We start from the raw sequence: 21396 nt of genomic DNA on the forward strand, positions 1-21396 counted from the left end.
CTAATCCTTTTGCTTAGAATCCTCTAAATTACCTAGCAATTACTGGGCAAAAAATAGTTAAATAATCAAACTTACATTTCTCATGACACTCTTTGGAAAATAAAAGTTAACCTGGTGAAGTAGACCTCATCATCTTACTATGCCTCCCACGTTTCCCCCCATTTTCCATCCTTATTTTATATGGAAAAATAGATAGGAAGGAGCTTTTTTTAGACACGATTTCCACACTTTGATGTATTAAAGAGGAATACAGCAATAACAACTTTGTAGACAACCTCCTCACACATCTCTTTCTACTGTCCATATACACAAACACACAATCACAGACAGACACATCCATTGTTCGTTCTCTCTGTTTCCCAATATTCTTTTGATTTCAATCCCCATTCTCTAAAATTAAAAAACAATCTCTTTCAAGCGTAAGAGATTTAATTAGTGCCTCCTGAGATAATTCACCGAAAAAAAAAGAAAACTGAAAAAGGACACAAAGCAGTGCTGGTTATCATGGAAATACAGGCATTGGCAGCTTCTGTCCCTTCTCTTAATTTCCACCACAGAAGAACCAGTCCTATCGTCCACATGTCAGATTAGGAGTGCATCTTCCTATTTAGCTTCACATTCTATTTTTCTACCTTTTCATCTTCCTTATAAAAATAATTCCCTTCTCAATCTTTCTTGCTTATGAGTGACAGGTAAGGAAAGAAAGATGGATGTGAAGTCAACCAATATGGGGACAGAAGAAATGTTCTTAGCCGTAACCTCACAAGCATTATTGTCTCTGGGATATAGCGCCCATTTCCTTGAAAACCCATTTTTGATTTTTAAAATGTGGCTCCTTTAAACACATTTATCAGTGTATATAGTAAGTATTTATCTTCTTAACATAGGATTCATTTCTATTATTCCAAGGAAAACCTTTTCTATAGTTTGCTGATCTATGCAATTAGACTGAAGGAGAAAGTGGTGATAATAAGAGATAAATAAATAAACAAAATCACTGATATTGTGCCTTCACCGGCTAACTCTTGTCCTGTTTTCTCAGTTTAAGCTATATCTCTTCCTCTCCATCATTCTTCACATGAGGGTCCACGTCTCCTCAGCGCAGAATCTCAACAGCTCTCCTTCCTCCAGCCTAACAGCTATGCCACCAGAGCCAAGTTCTTACAAATTTCCATTGGAAGTTTGATTCCTTAAGACTGCAATCTCCATTCCTTCCGAAGTGAGAATAAATTAATGAGAAAAGTTTTATTTTAGCATGCTAATAACATAAACGCTCTCTCCTGTCAGGTAACCATAGTGTATTTTGTCAGCATCTTCCTGGAGATAATGGTCTCACTTGCGTTGTTTGACCCAGAGGAGTGGCTAGATATAAGGAAAATTTCAGGTTCCTCGACAGTAAAGTTGGGGAAAGCAGAATCTTCCCCGTGGTATTGTTTTAAGTCTCCAATCTTTCATTTTAAGTAAAGTCATATTGAAACCCAGAACATTTCAACTGTTGCACATGTTGGTCTACTTACCAATAGAGTCAGCATCATCTCAGAAAAAGGAACCGGATGCTTCTCCCTGTTCATCCAGAGCATTTATGAGGCCAAAAGTTTTCAGACAGCTGTATAAAAAAGAGTAAAAATTGTATTTTCCAAGTTAGAAGGACCTAACTCCATCCATCTCATAGAAACAGTATCTAGAAAAATGTTGAGTTCTTTCTTAAACATCTTTATCAACTGTCCATTTAGTTTATCCTTGAATACATCCACTGACAGGAAACTTAAAACAACCTTAAGTAACCTATTTCTGCTGTGAATAGCTCGATCTGGGCGTGGAGGGGGGAGTGATAGCTATAGCGCAGACCTCTAACATGCCTTCCACTGGAATAAAAGTAAAGGTTTTTATAATTAGTAAGGTGATAAAATAATTATTATACCATGCTAATTGAAGGTGCACCCTGAGTCTCTTTGGCTTGTCTACAACAAGGAGAAAGTTATAACAGAATTACCAAAATCATTGGATCTGGGAATATGGCAGCTGATTTTAAAGTATGACCAATGGGACCCCAGGAAAATGCTTGAATAGTAATTTGGAGAGTCTGCTCTGCTGGGAGCTGTATTAACATCTCAGGAGCAAAGACGCTAGAATGCATGTGCGCTGTTTTTGCGATTCCACAATGGAGGGCAAGACTCAAGGTTTTGATCCTACGACTCAGCAAGAGAAAAGTGCATAATGACAAAAGAACTACACAATGCAAGTGATAAAACAATCTTAATTGTGGAGAAGTTGAGTTACAGTGAGAATTTCTTGAGGGGAATATTTTGGCTTCACATAAAATACACTTATTTCATTAAATTGTTTTATTGAAGTAAAAAGTTAGGATTGAGTCTCTCTCTTCTTACTTGTCAATAGACAATAAACTAAGTTAAAATTCAAATGGACCTATTATTCAAGTTACTGCTTGGAGAGTATGGATCGAGTAGTATCTAGTTCAAGTGGTTCCAGGGGACTTTTTAATATTTCAAAAATGTCTAGCCAAAACTTCTCTCTAATAATATTGAATATTTTTAGCTGATTTTATATTCAATTAATGCTGATTAGAAGTTCTGATTTGCTCTTATGAATCTTTGATGTAAAACAGAAATATGAACTAATTATTACTGCTTAAAAATCTGCTTCTTTGCTAGAAAAAATCTTTGATTACTTGATAATCTATGGAGAAAAAGTGACTAATTAAATATAACCTAAATAGATAAAAGCTTGAGGACCCTGACGTAGCCTTAGGATAAAACCTAGGAGTGAATTCATGAATCAGAAATCACTAGATGTCTTAAAAATAATAATAGGAAGATATTTAGGACAGGATAGCTTGGAACTGGATCAAAAATACTCAAACATAGTATCACCTATTAAACTCTCTTACTCCCTTTTTCTTCCCTTCCTTCTCTCTCTTCCCTTCCTCTCTCTCTCTCTCATATACACACACGCACACACCGACTCAGACATACACATGGATAAACGCACACATAGACTGGTAATTTCACTACAGATGGAGCCACTTTCCCGGCACTGGCCTCCTACTCACCAACAGCTCCCCTTAGACACTCCCCAAGCAGGAAGTTCCACCATAACAGGTAAGTCAAACCCTAGCTCAGTCTCCTGTTACCTCAGCACTGTTGTTGTGGCTGGAAACTGTGTTGGCAGACTATATCCTCAATAGATGAAAAGAGGAATTACACCCAGAAGCGCAGGAGCTTCAACAAACGTCTTCCACCAGGAAGGTGGTACTCAACGTCCCCAGCACTGAACAGGCCAGAGTTAACCACTTCAACGACGTAACTGGTAACAAGTAATACATTTCGGGAGACACAGAAAGTTTAAATCCAAACTTCTGTTTAAATTCAACAAAACATCCATGGAATTCACTGACAGGAAGGGTGAGTTAAATGTCTGATTAAGTGTTAAAAAAAGAAAAAACTTCAACTCTAATATGTAAAACACATAAAAACAGCATTCATTAGTATATACTTATTTCAGAAGTTCAACTTTATAACCACATTTATTTACTAAAAAGTCAAACAACAGGGGCCGGCCCAGTGGCGCACAGCGGTTAAGCGCGCATGTTCCGCTTCAGCGGCCAGGGGTTCACCAGCCCGGATTCCGGGTGCAGTCATGGCATTGCTTGTCAAGCCATGCTGTGGTGGGCATCCCACATATAAAATAGAGGAATATGGGCACGGATGTTAGCTCAGGGCCAGTCTTACTCAGCAAAAAGAGGAGGATTGGCAGCAGTTAGCTCAGGGCTAATCTTCCTCAAAAAAAAAAAAAGTCAAAACAAAAATTCAAGTTAACATGATGTTAAGCTCCAATGTTAAAATTTGATATAATAACATTTTTGTGTGAGCATTTTTATTATACTCTTTTTAAAAGTTCAATTTTATTAAGAAAAAATGCAAATATTTATGGAAATTTATGATGCATCTCTACAGAATACTGTTTGAAAATCATTGATTTAATTATTTAAGATATTATAATAACCTGACCACAAGAATGGAGAATTTTTAATACCATTTCCCCCAGTCACAATAACTGATAATTTAAAAATAAATCACATAGCTTTCCTTCCAGTTTGGGATTAGTCCTATGTGTATAGTCAAAACATATACCCATAAAGATTTCTTGAAGACTGGGCAAGAGTAGTTAACGCTCATCAAAACATACTAAAAGAATGGGAGAAGTGAACTCAGCTAAAATAACTGCTCTATAGTAGAGGTGTCGCATTGCTTCCCCGCATTCTACACCACTGTCCCTCATGGTTGAGATCAAAGCTCCAGCTGCCTAAGAGATTAGGTGTAGCCAGGTGGAAAAGATGAGTTAGATCAATGATGTTATATTTCTTGGGAAATTGAACTATAAAACATGGAAAGAGCCTACCACTTATCATAGAAGCATGAAGAACGTATAAAAATCTAAGTCTCTTGCTTGGGCCAGAGTCCATTACAAGCCTTTTGGAAGCCAGTTGTTAATAAAACAAAAATGGTCCTATGGAATACTGAGCACTGGTAATGGCGCTACACTGGGTTGAAATTTCACAAACCTGTGCAAATGAATCCTGAATTTCTCCATGAAATCCGGTGCTATTACAGTCATTGTTCCTGGATTTCCTTGAGATTTCCTCTGTCAGTTCATATGAATCCTTGTAATGAATCCCATACTTGAGGTAGCTTGAATAGGTTTATGTTTCTTGCAAGAAAAAGCGCCTGATTCATGGAGTATCATCTCTATTATGCTCCTTTATAAAGAAATATCAAAGTGGAGAGTCATTTGCTTTTAAGAATTTAAATGTTTGCATAAAATAAATGTCTACTCTGCTTCTAAAAATAAAAATTCATCCCATCTCACATCTTAAATATTTGCCAATCTATATATGGCCCAATTCTACTATTTTGAGAAGAGCAAACAACTCTAAATAAAGGGTTTCACAAATAACCAAGCCAGAATTATCCAGTCCAAGAGTCTAGAGGTCATATAAAAACAGTGAAAAAAATATCATATAAATCTCTGAGTTCATGGATTTATATTATTTTTCTATAAAATATCTAAAAGACATACTGTATAAAAGTCAAACCAAGATGCTTCAGGAAAATATACACACAGATCTTGCTCCCTTTGGAAAAAAGAAAACATCTGACTTCTCGAAATATTTTGTTAAAATAAAATATTCCAGTAAAAATACATTCGGCTCTCTGGACATTGAATCCTACATTATTTAGCATTAAAACCAAGTGCTAGTCAATTCATACATGATTATATGGTAGAGCTAGAGAATCTCCATGAAACGCGCCTGATCTCTCAGAAAATATATTTCATGTCTGGGTTATAGAATTTTAGTGTACACTGTTCATAATGATTTCTAGTAAGCCTAATTGGGTTTGCTATACTTCAAAATATTAATATCTCACCACAATGTAGATGTATTCTATTACTAACTATGCAATTACTTTGTGGCATTTTAGCTCAATGGCAAGTGTCATATAGTTACGAAAAAATGTAAAATATGGAACACATCAACTTATTTAAAAATTTTTTTTGAGTTCTTACTAAGTACAGGACACGTGTGTGTGTGTGTGTGTGTGTGTGTATTATATGTATATATATATAAACCTGTGGTGACATCAAGAACAATCCAGAAATATAGAAAATAGTTGCTTTGAAGAATCCCATGAAGGCCCAATTTCAGTCCTTGTGTAGCTGTGATAAGTTCACCAAAGCTAGGAAAGTTCGACATAATAAACAGACAGCCTTGAAAGTATTTTCTCTACCTCTGGGAATCCTAATACTTGGTCCTGAAGGTTTGCACCGATTTGTTGACAAATCATCCTCATGCCGCCCATCCTGCCCCCTCTCTTGCATATGTGGCTTTCCCCTCCGGTCTCCCCAGTTACAGTCGTGTTATCGCCTCCTCTTGTGGCTAAAGTATGGGTAAGACAGCTTTCTGGGGGAGAAGGAAAACTGGATTTGAATCAGAAATTCCATTTTTTTAAGAAAAAGCTAATGAAACAACTGATGTTCTCAGAATAGGCTTCCTTGTGGTTACATTGACATCAGTGAAAAAGGAATTTTATTCCTTTTAATGTGGCATATATTTGGGGGGCTCAATATCTTACTTCTGCAAGTTATCTTGAAACCAATTTCAGAATCTCTGAATGGCAGAAACATGTATTTTGTGTTTTGTTCAGATTTACTTAACATGAGGTATATTTTATAGAAGGTGAAATAAACATATAAATACATTGTTTTCAAACATAAGAACGAAAATGATGGAAGAAAAATAAGAGAATATGTGAAGCCTGGACTGGTTGTAAGTATTAAATGGCACCAATGCAAACTGCTGTAAATAACTGTATTGTACCCATATAAAATTCTAGTACTTACCCCTCTAAGACCGGAGCAATCGTGAAAGCTGGCCCCCAAGGAATGCTCCATCAATTTCATGAACCTGAGGACCTGATGTAAATCTAGACTTTTAGAGTGAAAAACCATTAATTTAACCAAATTAACCTCTTTGCATAAATAACTAGTCTTACTCAACCACCTTAGGTTCATGGTGATCAACACCAAGAAGACCCAAAAGATAAAAACAGGGAAAGATTTAGGGTACCAAGCAGTGTTTAGAGATAAAAATCTAACCATCAAATGAAGAAGCAACTGGGGTCAGTTGTCTCGCCTGACCGAAAGATAAAGGGGCATTAAAGCTAGGGTCAAAACAGTGCCAAGTAATCAGATTGTCTAAGGTTTTGTTGTTGTTCTTTTTACATCCTGAACAGCCTTCAAGGCTCCAGCATCAGCCCCACCCCTTCACAAAGCTGCCCCTATTTCATTTCACAGTGATCTTGCCTTTCTTTGAATTTTTACAGCACTTCATAGCCTATGCCACACAATCAGGACATAAATGTGTAACATTCTAGATTATACTCAATTTCCTTCAAATCTGTTAGTTGTGATCTTCGCAGTTCTCTGTGGGCAGGGTCGTACTTCATCCTTTTTTTGTATTCCATACTATTCAGATGGCAAGACACAGCCTCTGCTTTTTGTTAATTGAAAGTATTTTCCTAACTAAATTCTTGAAATTTGTAAATTACTTCTAATCACAGTCAGAGGGGGGAAAAAACTGATTTGCCCAATTTTTTTTTAATCCCCCAAATAATTCCCTTAGTAGGAGAACCTAGGCTTCCAGGATCTATGTGGTAGAAAATTAAGACTAGAACAATTATTAAATGTTATTTACTCATGCATCAATTCCACTGACAGGAGAATGGTAGAAGTGGGTGCATAAGTCAGGCAACAAGAAGTACCTCATCCTTAATGCAGAACAGGAAATCGCAGCAACTCTTCTCCAAACGCCCCAGGGTCTTTTTCCTATAAAAAGAAACATTTCAATAGACATTACCTAAAATGGGAATTTTTAAAGTATTATATATTTTTTTCTTTTTTGTGGAGTTAGAGAGAAGCAGACCATTTTTTAATATTCTTTCTCTCTACTTGAAAGCCTTTCTCAGTGGTAGGTCATTGCAAAGTTGTGTCTCAATTAAATTCATCCTATAAAGTTTACATATCACAGTGTGTAGTATATAGTTTGTATGCCTAGCTAACAGCAAAGTTTCAAATCATTTCTACATGAAAAATCATTCCTCTACCTTCCCCTCAAGAGACAGGGCAAGTTCACAGCCATTTGACTGCAGAATGATTTTGCCTTCAGACTGAAGAGAGAATCTTATATCAGATCATACTGTAATATATGCCTGCCCGTTAAAAAAACTTGAAATTTGGTAGATTACTGAGCTGCTAAGGAAGAATAACTGAAGATAACGTAGGTTTATCCGCAGCTACCTTGTGTTATGAAAGCAAAATTTGTTCACAGGTTATTTAAAATAATGTAATGTGCTCCCTCTTTTAGAAATTATAAACAATGCATTTTCAAGAACAATTTTAGAAAAGCTATTTCTCCAACATTTATTTCTTGTCATTCTCTCACAGTTCTTGACAAAATCAATAACATGCAAATTTTTAAAAACCCCAACCAAATATTTCCAGACCTAGGTTGAAAAACAGTTTGATTTTTGATTCACATTTTTATGAATATGTATATATATATATATGTTTTCTAACCCCAGTTCCTAACTACAGGTTCATAGTGAATATAGCAGTTATCATTTCATATTAATTCTCACCTGCCTATTTCCAATTGCATTATGGTTTCCAAAAAAGGGATAAAATGCCCCAAGTTGCATCCAACTCAGGTAAAGTTCATAAGCTGTCTCTTCATTAAACCCACTTATATCAGCTCCAATCTGGGGAAAAATTTTTGTGACTTCAAAATATATCACTTACAAAGTTTCACATAAAACTAACACTGAAATATTTCAGGTTATGCTATTTTTAATAACAAACATGTTTAAGACGGCAAAAATATCATTTTCAGCCTATGGAATCTGAAAGTGTTAAAATGCTCTTTGAGAAGAGCATATGGAATAAAATAGTGAACAGTCCTTCTTGTCCAGCTTTCATGAAAAGAAAACTATGGGCTACATCATGGTATAAGCTAGGAGTCTTTTGGGTAATCCAATATACCTAAAAATGCTTTTTTTCCCCAAAGTGCAGTGCTATAAATTTCCTGTCTCAATATAAGAATTTAAAGACACAGAACATTTAGCTAATATAAGAGCCTTGGCTAAGCCCTCAGGCTGGAACAAAAGGCCAAGTGTTATTTCCCTGACATGCTCTCCTTTTTATCATATAAAATTGAGGCTACTTTGCTTTCTGACATCTAATGAAGGTCTCTCTCAGTCTTCAACTTGCTTTATTCCAGAGCCCCTCTTGCTCTCTCAGAAATATAATCTTTAACCCCAAAACTTCAATTGATGTCAAAGTTTGTAAGCTAAAAGTCATGCAGAAATAAAGCATGGAGTCAGAAGACATATCACTTGTAATAAAAACGTTAGTTTCCCAAATCACGGAGGTCGTAATCTACACTCTCTTAAAACTATAAGATCTTCCGTGGAAAAAGACCAAGTCATACTCCCTTCCTCTCTGAGACTGAAGCTGCTTATAAGTTTTGCCTCTGTTAGTTTCTGGTCCAGACAAAACTTGAAGCTATATTTCATTTTCAATATTTATTTAGCAATTCTTTGAAGGTACCTAATCCATCACTTGAACGACAAATGCAATTCTCACCAAATTTGGAAGTTTAGGACAATTTCATTTGCAGCTTTCCAAAATAAGACAAATATTGCTCTGTATTTTTTCTTGTAAAAAAGTCATTGTGGTATGGGGAATCCGCTACAATAAAACTGTTGAATTTGTTAACACAGCAGCAAATTCTTTAATAGCTAAATTTTTTCTTTATCACTAGGGCTCAGATAAGAGGAAATATTTTACTTGTGTTTTGAGTATTTTGCTGGTTTAATTTCACTTCCTCCTTTCATAGAAGGTGGAGACACCTCCGAGTGAACTTTCTATCCCCTTTCAAATTGCCTATCCCTTCTTTTTTCCCCATTTATCTGTAAAGCTCATAAAAATAGGTTGTAGAAAAGTTGTGGATGGAGTAAGCACAGAGGTGAATGACAAAGGAAATAAACTTGTCCAGTTTTACGACGATTAAGTACGTAAAATAAAGGGAAAACAATAATAATTAAGAAATATGTGGTATTCTTGAGATATGCGTAGGGTGAGGGCAATTCTACAGTGGTTAAATGAAGTGTATTATTTATAACATCCTGAAAACTACTTGAGTGCATTTCACCTTCATAGAAGTAGATTTTGCACCTCCAGATAATATTGTTTGAGATATAGGCTTTAATGTAATTGATTGTTTAATTTTAAAATTTATATATGGAATTCCAAAGAGATTAAATTCTAGCATTCCAGTGATTGACATATGCATATCTCTCCGATGTGAAAAGTTATCACCCAACCAATAGCTAGTATAGTTCTTGCTCGGAACAAATGTCAAACGACTCCAAAGAAATGCCTCCTTTCTTGTATCATTCTGGAAAGCACTGGAGAAAATATAAGAAAAACTTTCTTCAGTATTATTCTAAAAAGGTCCTTTTTTTCCCCCAAGGAAACACATGATCTAAGTAAGTATGTGAACAATTATATAAGCAAGTATATGAAGAGTTCCCAGTCTCATTTAATTCAAATATTTTATCACAGGCATAAATCTGTGTAAACATGAAATGGAGGGAATGAAGAGAATAAAAAGTCAAATGACCATATAAACTGTTTTACACATTTCATGAAAAAGCTGTTAAAAGCCAATGCTAAACATCCAAACCAAATTTTCCACACTAAACTCTTCTTATGAATTATACTATAATGCAGGTAGGGTAGGGTTTTTCAATCATGGCTGTATATTAGAGACTTCTGAGAGCTTTAAGAAAAAAAAAAGCAATGCCAAGGCACCATCCTTGATCAATTAAATCAGACTCTCTAGGAATGGGACCTGGACATCAGCATTTTCAAAAATTCTGTGTGATTCTAATATGCAGCCATGGTGGCTTTTCTACTAGTGTTGGAGATGCCAGTAATTTTCTTTTGATAATTGATTACATTTCCTTAGTAAAACCTTGCATGTATATGAAAAGGAATATTTGCATAGATTTTTAGCAGCACAATTATAAATTTTTCCTTTGGTTATTCTTCTGTTTGAATTTAACTTATATTTTTAACCAAACCTGTAAATCCAGAATTAACTGAAATAGGCATCAAAATCAAACAGATCTCAACTCCATCCAGCTCTTCCATGTAAAATATACGTAACTCTGAGGATGTCACTTCATTATAAAATGAGACTAACAATGTTTAACTTCACAGGGTTGTTGTAATGTTTAAATGAAAACAATATTAAATATGTATATGAAAGCGTCTCTCACAACAGCTAGTACGGAAGAGCTTGGTGAAAGCTCATTTCCTTCCTGCCCTTTGTAAGCTGTGCCTGGCAGTGACAGCCCCAGATTTCCTTCACCCTGGTTAGACAGCTTGAATCTCAGTTTTAGCCATTATTTACCTAGAACTCCAGGACTAATCATTTTGTCCCTCAGGGGTAAAATAATGAGGAAAAAAAGAAGATTGAATTGTTAGATTAAATTGAATGATAGAAGCTCTAATAATAAATTCAGTCAACACTCTTTATGCCTTGTCTATGTGAATCTTGCTAATGCTTCCACTTAAAACTATTTTTATGCCTTCTGGGAATTAATTTTCATGGTTCGAATTTCATTCAGTTCAGAATTTGGAAGTCATGCTCATTTTATCCCTGAGATAAGAAAAGTGTTCAGAAATATAATTTTCGAGCCTGAAGAGGAATCTATGTCTAAATTTCCTCCTCTTTCTCTTTCTCCTCCTCCTCCTTCTCTTCCTTCTTCTTCATCTTCTTCTTGCCTAAATTCCTTTTTCAGTTAAACACAATTAGCAGTTTCTTAGGTAACCTAGGTGTGAGCGGTACATTCTGAAATCTGAAGAAGTGATTCCTTGCCTTTTGAATCAAAATTTGAAATGACTTATTAAAATAGGATAAGTCAATTTCAAATAGTTGTAAGCCACTTAACTTCTCCTCGTTTTACATCAGTGACACATGATTCTATTTTTTTAGGTATTGTTATTTAAAGGTAACTTCTTTACTAGTAAAAGAGTAACATATTGGCAGATGTATTCGGTTAGCCACGTTTTAAAAATATGCATTCAGAACGCTGTCTATCTAGTTTACTATATGTTTATTCATTTCATTTTCAGTCAAATCAAGACCTAAAAGTTTTTCAATGGTAGGTAAGAGTCTGAATAAATGACCTTTATGTTCTTCAGTTCTACAATTATCTTTCATGTTCACCAAACAAATTTTACTAAGTTTCTAGAATTCATAGCTCTAGGAAAATGCCTGTATTCCAAAGCATAAAAATGGAATATATTTATATATGACCAAAATAATCAGTTCTATCTTGATCCTCATACCTTAAAACCGGTATTTCTGACAGTTCACTTTACAAATCAAACAGGCTGACTCTACGAGAGTCATACATATTTTGCCCATATTTATGACAAATTGTTAAAGTATTCTAATAAACTTGAATTGGAATGAAAACCTATTTTAGACGGACAAGCATGCAGTAAATGGAAACAGTGTGTTCTATACCTGAACCCGTAAACCTAGTTCTGCTAATGCAGGCTAGGAGAGTCTCCCAATAGACACACACAGGAAAAGACAGAAATGGTGTAACACAGCCCACCCTCATCTAGAGGAGCTGCGTGAATCAGGTGGTCCCTGAGAGCGTGCTTCAAGACCTGGGGTTGTTAACTCCAGGAGAGAAGACTGTCTGCCAAGCCTTGAGTGCATCGCACTTAGTGTAATGGCGTGCACAGATCCCAACTTATGCCTCTAATGGTGGGGACCTGACCCATTCATATTTAACCAGGCTTAAAATGGCTCTATTCAGAGGTGATAAAGTAAGATAAAGGCAGTGCTTGTGAATATACTAACTAAAAACTGTAGAGTTTATTAACAACTACTTTCTACAAAATTGCCCCCAAATTGTTTTCTCTAACATTTGCATGAAATCAAGATTTTAGCTTTAGTTGTCTTAGACAAGCTTTTATGTCTCTACTAAGACCATTCTGCTCTGCTTTTGTGCTATTGCAATAGGTTTTAAAAAAATGTTTGTAAAATCATTGAGAACACTTAGTAAAAATAAATCAGCAAGATAAAACCTTAGAAGAGTAAGATTATTTATTATTCCTTGAGAAAATTAAGAAATAATATAATAGCATGTAACATCTATTTTAAACAGATTTTTTCCTATTTCTTAAAGGATATTTTAATAATAATCTGTGGATATTAAAACAAAATATTTCAAGAATATTTACAAACTACTCACTAGAAAGTAGGTCTTGCTGTGATCAGCCAAACAGAGAACATGTATCATAATGACGTCTCAGATGATCTTGGAATTAGCACATGTTTCCTCAGCCAAAAGTCCATCTGTGATATCTAAAGATGAAATAAGATAAATATGCATTCTTAGTATAATTTAAATATCCTTATTATATTTTATTTGTCTTGTTTTCATATTAGTCACCCTCACTAGTCTATGAGCTTCTTGAAGACATTGAATGTCTTTTCAATTAGTGACAACAGTGTTACAATTACATGACAAAAAAATTGTAATTACATTTTGAATTTACGAGCCATAGTTGGCTATTAGTATCAAGACCAAGTTGGATTTGTCTCAGAAATACAAAGTTAATTTAACATTAGGAAATCAATCAATATAATTCACATATTAAAAAAGAAGTATATAATCATCTTAACAGATGTTTTTAAAAGTGTTTGATAAAATTCAACTTCATTCATGACAAAAATCTCTCAGTGAAATATTGATAAAATGAAACTTCCTTAGCCTTGTTAAGATTATCTACAAAAATACCTATAGTCAAATTCATACATAATTATAAAATAATAAAAACATTTAATCGAGACAGGGAGCAAAAAGGGTGACTGTTTTTACCAATTCTGTTCAATTCTGTACTGGAGTTCTTATCCAGTGCAATAAGGCAAGAAAAAATCAATCAAAGGTGAAAGGATTAGAATGGAAGAACCAACGCTATGCATCATTCATATATGATGTGAATGTCTACATCGAAAATTCTAAAGAATCAACAGATAAATTGTAAGAATCAATATGACAGTATAGCAAGTTTTCTGGATTAAAAAAATCAATATACAAAACTCGAGCAATTACATTCTATAAATCAGCAATAAACACAAGGTGAAATGATTAAAAAGAAGCACTTAAAGTAGTACTAATAATGTAGAGAAAATAGAAGATTAACCAAATAAGTCAAAAATTTCCTAAAGATGCAAAATTTTATGAAAAGTAATTTTAAAAGACAAACAAAAGGAAGAAAAATACTCTACTTATCCCATTGGAAATTCTGTATTATAAAGATGTCAATTCTTTCCATGTTGACCTATGGATTTAATGCCCAACAACAGCCAAAGCATTCTTGAAAAGGCGAAGGTGGGAATATCTATTTCCCACACTATTTTAAGGCTCATTATAAATCAGTAGAAATTAAGATAGTGTCAAATTGGTGGAGAGAGAGAAACGTAAACTAATGAAACAGAAAAAGCAGATAGGAGCAACACAGTAGATTTGCATATCTATCATAAGAAAAAGTAAGCATTGCAGAGCAACAGGGGACAGAAGAGACTTTTCATTGGTTCTGGAACAATTTTTTCTTCACATACAAAAAAAATGAAGTTAGACTGTTACATCACACTGCTCAAAGTCAACTCCAAGTAGATCAAAGAAGTAAAAGGGCAAAGCTACAAAATATTTTTGAAACAGTATATCTTTATGATCTCAGGTTCAAAAATATTTCTTAAGCTACAAATTGATAAAAAGGATTGATGAATTTGACAGTAGTTTAGTTAGGAACTTGTGTTCAACAAAAGATACCAAAAAGAGAGTGAAAAGATAAACCATAAATTTGTATGGGGCTGGCCCGGTGGCCGAGTGGTTAAGTTCGCGCGCTCTGCTGCAGGCGGCCCAGTGTTCCATTGATTGGAATCCTGGGCGCGGACATGGCGCTGCTCATCAAGCCATGCTGAGGCAGCGTCCCACATGCCACAACTAGAAGGACCCACAACGAAGAAGATACAACTATGTACTGGGGGGCTTGGGGGAGAAAAAGGAAAAAAATAAAATCTTAAAAAGAAAAGGAAAAAAGAAGTTCGTAGATATATTTGTAACACATATAACTGAAAAATCAGTATAATAAAGCTATAGCCAAATAGAAAAATGGGAAAAACCATTGAACAGCTCAATAAAATGTGAAAAGTGAATAAAGAGGAAAAATGTTTAATCTTACTTATAACCAGATTTATGCAAATTGAATACATAATGAACTGACATTTCACACTCACCAGATTGGCAAAAATTAAGATGAGTGACAACTGGTTGTACTTTCTTCTGTAGCTGCAGCTAACTTAGTAAAATGCTACATTGTATTTGCTTTCCCTCCCCACCGCTGCCTCATTTGCCTTTTTCCTTTATCCTTCCTGCCTGGAGATTTCTTCTCCTCCCCCACCCCCCCAAAAGCACCTTTTGCCTGGGCTCTGTTTTCTAGGGAATCTAAGATAGGACATCCTCTGCCACTTTTGAAGATAATGAAGTAAGACTGAATTCCCTTTCCTTTTTTGGTTGTTACTGACAAAATTTTGGATTTTATACTTTTTCCCCATTTTATTAATTATTGGGGATGGAAAATTCTGGGTGTAGCTTCATTTTGCCATCATCACCTGGAAGTCTCTGATTGTGCTTGACTTTATGTTTGCGTGTTGGTCGCCCTCACTAGACTGTGAGCTTCTTAGGGACAGCTGTCTTTTAGGTTTGTATGCCCAGGCCCTTGGACAGACAAAGCTGACGGTGGGTGTCTAGTATCTTATATTGTGCATACCAGAGAGCAAAAGAGCCTTCATCAAGAATATAAAAGATTCTCATACAGGGCACAAGTAGGAAATTATTTCCCATTTCTAGGAAAAAATTGAACAAGAGGAAATAGGTTTTAAAGTATAGAAAGTTTAGGTTAAATACAAGGAAAAATTGCCAGACTAAATAATGACTTTCTTCTTGAGGGTTTCTCAATGCTGAAAAGACTTATATAAGAAAGTTTGAACATTGTCAGAGCTAAGTAGTGGGAATACTAGGTGTGACTAACATTCTCTACCTGCTGTAAGCGTCTGTGCCTCTGCACACCCACAGAAGGGAGTAAGGATCACCTACTGATGGCAGAAACTCTGGCTTTCTGGAAAGGAGAGATCAGAACAGGAAGGGCCTCTTCCCTCTGAGTTAACTTGGTGTTGAAACGAAGAAGACAGAGTCAAAGTTGAGTTTTTGTAGAGAAGGAACTGGAGATTAACCCTTGTTTTCTAAAAGCTATTCACAGGAAGCATTAATCCATCCTCTTCCGTTTTTCCATTTCTGTTTTTTTAACAGCTTTATTGAGGTATAACTGAGATACACAAAACTGCATGTATTTCATGTACGCAATTTCATGACTTCGGATATATGCATACACCCATGAAATCATCACCACAATCAAACATATCCATCACCTGCAGACGTTTCCTCATGTCCTTTTTTTTCCCCTTTGGTGGTAAGAGGACATGAGATGTACCCCCTCAAAGGAATGTTTAAGTGCACAGTACAGTATTGTTAATTATAGGCACTACGTTGTACAGCACGTCTCCAGAACTTATTCACCTTGTACAACTGAAACTTCAGCCATTTCTTTCAGGGGTGAAGGAGATGTAAATAAGCAAGAACAGTACCTTGCACGCTGTAGGCACCCCTCAAAATATATATTTTTGGTCACACTATACCAACTGACCAAACAATACTCCTCTCTGAAGTATATTTGAATTACATAGCTGAAGCAAGATCAATAGAGAAAAATTTGCTGCATAAAGTCTAAAATTTAAAAAGGAGAATAACTCAGAATGGTTCTTAAAAGATATACTCTCTAAGGATAGACACTTCAAAGCACTTGAAAAAAGAAGGGTTTTTTTAATGTAGCAACTTTTATCATTTTATTTAAGTTTGAAGAAAATTTTGCCTTGAATTGAAAAATTATTTTTCCCCATGTCTTGGGCTATACGGCATGCTAACTCAACAACAGTTACTGTAATGCAAAGGGAAGTATGAAAAGGACTTGCTTTTTTGTCCTGCTTTATAATCTTATGCATTATTTGAGTAAAGTGGCACTGAATTTAAGAGGTTTTCAAACTGACAAGAGATTATAAAAATGAGCATTTCTGAAAGGTTGTGTGTACCTGTCTGCCTGCTTGCATTGAATTCTGTCAAACTCCAATCAGAGATGAAAGCTTGGTTTCTACGGCCAGCTTCAAACCTAGACTCTGCCTATTATGAGACAGTCCTGCCTAGCTTGGACCTCTAGAGAGAAATTTCCTGATGTGTGCATTTTCACTATAAGCAGCAAAGCATGGTGATAAAAGAGCCCAGAGCTGGAATCAGATAGACCCAGCCTCCAATCCTGGCACTGCCATTTACAACCCTGTGACTTTGAGTAAGGTACTTCACTATTCTGAGCCTCAGTTTCTTTATCTGGAAGATGGGAATAGTAATTTTTTTTATAAGCTTTCTGAGAGCAAAACCTTTTCCTTATCCCATTGTTCTAAGATTGTTACCAAACCTTAGAACACTGTGTGACACAATAGAGGTGTTTAACAGACTTTTAAATTAACAGTAATTCTTACTTCATTGGTACGTTGTGAGAATTAAATAAATTAATAAGTATAAATAATAGTCTGTCACATTATTCTTACTTAATATTTTAATTATTGTATGATGAATAGTAAACATTCTTACTAATATTGGTATTAAATATTACTACTAATGGTTATTAGTTCATATAAAATAAAAATATTCCCTATTTTACATATTCTTCTTGTACAATTTAGACCCTTAAGTCTAGTCTCAATCTACTAGGACTCTATGTTTATTTGTTTAGCCTAAAATTATGGAGTCTAATCTCAAGGCATTTATTGCAATGTGGGGTGAAGCTGCTGTGCATATTTAGCTGAAGAACTAATAAACTCAGCCCTGGAATGACAGACATCTGTAACAGCAAGTAACAAATAGCATGGAGGAATCATTGATCAAGTCATTAACTTGTGTTTCATTCTAGCAACATTTTTCTCCCCAGCATTTCAAGATGTTGCTTTTATTTCAACAGATGTTTATGAAGTCTTTCTGAAAGGCAGTAGTTCTCAGCAGACAAATTTATCCCCAAGTCTCGCCTGCAGAAATGTATTTCCTTTCTTTTTAAGGAAACTACATGCAGGGGTAAGAGAAAGAGGTGTTTGCATATTAGGAGGTCCTAATTTTTAAAGTACTAGGAAAGGCACAGAGATTGCGTAGATTGGGTGCTCTCTTTTGTTCCGTGCTCTAATGGTACCCTAGAGACGAGAGAAAGGACATTTGAAGGGACCTGAGTATGTGGAGCACCTCAGAGAGCTACCTAGATCTGCAGAATCCAAGGTTCCCAAGCTCTGCCAAGATCGCCCACATGCGTGCAGAGAAACACAGAAGGACCAGACTTCAGGCCAACATTGGGCTCGGACCATTGGGCTTGCATCTCAGCAGAAACCAAAGACTAAAATGTCTTCCTCAAATAGTCTTTCTTTGTCTAAGACCATTAGGATCTTTCCATGACACTGACAGCAGAGAGAAGAGTGCCCTAGTAGCGACTGAGGAAGATTTTTCCACCTGCGAAGGTTGAGAGGGGAGGTGAGAAACATATCTGATTTATTTGAAAGGAAATAAAGTAATATAATACTTCTTGCATAGCCATGATTTACATTAGGATGGAGTCTTATGAAATCCAGAGTGTTTGATGAGTAAGAAAGTTATCAGGCTTAGCAGGAAAAGATCGAGGAGGAATTTTGCGAAAATGATCAAGTTCAAGAAACGTAATAATTTGGTTGAGAAAAGGTTTGTGCACAATTTGGTACCAAAGTCAGGAAAAAGTCACCTGAATCTGAATATTAGCAAAAGAAGCCTAGATACTAATAAAGATTAGGGTCATGAAGTGGTAGGCAGAGTAATGGTCCCCCAAATTGTCCAAATCCTAATCCTGTGAATACATTACCCTACTTGTCAAAAGAGACTTTTCAGATGTGATTGAGGTTAAGGGGCTTGAGATAGGAAGAGTAGCTTGGATTATGCAGGTGGGTCCAATCTAATGACATGATCCTTAAAAGGGAAGAACCTTTCCTAGCTGTGTTCAGAAGGATGCGGAGATGGAAGAAGAGTCAGAGACAGACGCAGCATTGCTGGCTTTGAAGATGAAGGAAGGGGGCTATGAGCCAAGGAACGTGGGTAAGCATCTGGAAGCTGGAAAGGAGAAGGGAATGCTGCTCTGCCAAGACCTTGAGTTTTAACCCAGTGAGCCCTGCATCAGATTTCTAACCTACAAAACTATAAGGTAATAAACTTGTGTGGTTTTTCAGCCACTAAATTTGTGGTAATTTGTTTTGGCAGTAATAGAAAACTAATCCACATAGCAAGAGTTCTAAGTGTTCCTAATAGGGTAGTACCAATTATAGGAGACTTGAGAGGGAACATATAGTTGCCATCTCTCTGAGCTGGGAAGCATTCATCTGAAGTGAAAAGAAATATCTTTGCATTCAGTACAACTTCTTTTAAAATAACTTGCTAAATGTGAAAAATGTACTATTCCCTCTGGTACTTAATCCTATTGCCTTACATTTTACTGTTTCTTGGTATATGTCTAGTCTCCCAGTACTGTACTTTTTGAAGCTGAGATTCAGCTACTCTTCATGATAATTCCCCACTCCCTGACTCTGTCACCATGTTAAACACCTGGAATAAGTGAATTAGATGTGGATGTGATCACACGTGACTACATCATATTCTTTGTGATCTTAATCACACTAATAGCATCCTACTAAAACACAAGGTCTTAAATTTGAAGATCTTTCTTATCATATATTCTTAATAGTTCTCCAACATAGTATGAGTGTAAAAATCTGCAATGTGGGAAAGGGGAGACAGTTAAAAGACCAGGGTAAAAAGAGTGTGTCACATGCTGAAAGCCATGTAGCATTGGGCACTCACACAGCACTGAGGCAAGAGTTGCGACACCTGGTCAAACACTGCTCTTTCAACAGCCCCACTCTGAGCCTTGCAGTGGAAGTGTTAAAGGGGCTGTTTGTCTACAGGTGATAATGCCTCCAACAGTGGTCCTGCTGGGAAAGCGTGAGCCGTGAAGATGTTCCTAATTTTTGAACAAGAGCGCTGGCATTCCCACCTTCTCTCATCTCCATATCTCCTTCATGCATTGATTCAGAGACTCTCAAAGTCAAATCATCTCTCTCAAAACTTATCCAGTATGCATCACAAAGGCTTGACTTAAAACAAGTGTACGCAAAGGCAGCTCCTTCTACAGCAGCTTTAATGGGTTCCTTTGTAAGGAGCCCCTCTGTGAGCTGCCCTACCCTTACTTCTCTGTAGTTTCTTGGCTTTTCCCTTTGGAATCATTAATTTTAGCTTTTATGACTTTTAAAATGCATTTTGGGAGTTACAGAAAAATGGCGGGGTGAGCTGACCCGGGATTCTCTCCCCTCCAAAATACAACAAAAGATTGGAAGAACTGAATTTCAGAGAACAAAAATAATGCCAGCTCGTTAGAGACCTACAATACCAAGAAGGCAGAGATCATAAACTTTGCTTACACCTTTGGAGACGCTGGAACGGTAGGAGAGAACATTGCTCCCTCCCCTAGAGTCTGCGATCCCTGCGGCGCGGGTCGGGAAGGAGCGGAGGAGGGGCCGCGCGACTGGGGGATCATTCAGGACTCCTGCCGCTGATTCAGTGGAGACCCGCTGATGGGGGGAAAGCTTCCGTCCGCGGGGACCCTATCAATCAAGGGCCTTGGGAGACCAGAGAACAGAACTGATCTGAACCCAGACCGGCGGTGGGAGTAACAGCCCCTCCCCCCCAGCGAAGCCAGTGGGCCCAGCCATCTTGCCCCAAGGCGGAGAGCTAACACGCCGCTCTCGACCCCCCATCTAGTGGTGACAGGCTGTAACTGCAACTGAAATCTACCACCATGAGAAAAAACCGCTCCTCTACCATCCAGCAATTTATAAAAGCCCCACACCAGAAGGAAAACAATAAAAACACAGAATTAAGTCCTGAGGACTTGGAATTAGGTAAACAAAGTGATAATGAGTTCAGAGCAGCTATAATCAAAAAACTCAATGAGGTAGAGAGAAAGATAGAGAAACAAGCCGAGTTCTGGAGTTACTTCACAAAAGAGATTGAAATCATAAAGAAGAATCAAACAGAATTACTTGAGATGAAAAACACAATGGACCAGATAAAACAGAATACGGATTCCCTGAATGCCCATGTAGACAACATAGAGGAGAAAATTAGCATAATCGAGGACAGACAGGCTGAATGGTGCCAGAAAGAGGAAGAAAGAGAACTAAGAATTTAAAAAAATGAGGAAAATCTCCTAGAGATAATGGATTCAATGAGGAGTAAGAACATAAGGATCATAGGAATTCCCGAGAATATGGAAAAGGAAAATGGAGCAGAAAGTGTGTTTAATGAAATTATTGAAGAGAACTTCCCAAATCTAGGGATCAACAGAGAAATGTGTGTAGAGGAGGGTTTTAGATCTCCTAGATTTGTCAATGTAAAAAGACCTACTGCAAGGCACATAGTAGTAAAGTTGGCAAATAGGAATGATAAGGAGAGAATACTCAGGGAAGTAAGAAAAAAAAGAGAATAACCTATAAAGGAG

General features: G+C 36.4%; 2 long non-coding RNA genes across 2 annotated transcripts in view; both read right to left on the bottom strand.

Moving 5' to 3' along the window:
- Nucleotides 1–1298: 1298 nt before the first annotated feature.
- LOC138924909 (uncharacterized) lies at nt 1299–5968 on the bottom strand. Its single transcript, XR_011440255.1, has 3 exons — nt 5808–5968; nt 4583–4777; nt 1299–1606 (listed from the first exon to the last, which is right to left on the bottom strand). It is a non-coding gene; the product is annotated as an uncharacterized lncRNA (long non-coding RNA).
- Nucleotides 5969–6419: 451 nt separating this feature from the next.
- LOC138924910 (uncharacterized) overlaps nt 6420–21396 on the bottom strand; it is a 36402-nt gene continuing 21425 nt past the window's right edge. Inside the window, exons 2-4 of the long non-coding RNA XR_011440256.1 lie at nt 12915–13027; nt 7341–7404; nt 6420–6508 (exon numbers count right to left, since the gene is read on the bottom strand). This is a non-coding gene — a long non-coding RNA (uncharacterized lncRNA). The remainder of the gene's footprint in view (nt 6509–7340; nt 7405–12914; nt 13028–21396) is intronic.

Source organism: Equus caballus, chromosome 6, assembly GCF_041296265.1.
Source record: "Equus caballus isolate H_3958 breed thoroughbred chromosome 6, TB-T2T, whole genome shotgun sequence".
Lineage (NCBI taxonomy): Eukaryota > Metazoa > Chordata > Mammalia > Perissodactyla > Equidae > Equus > Equus caballus.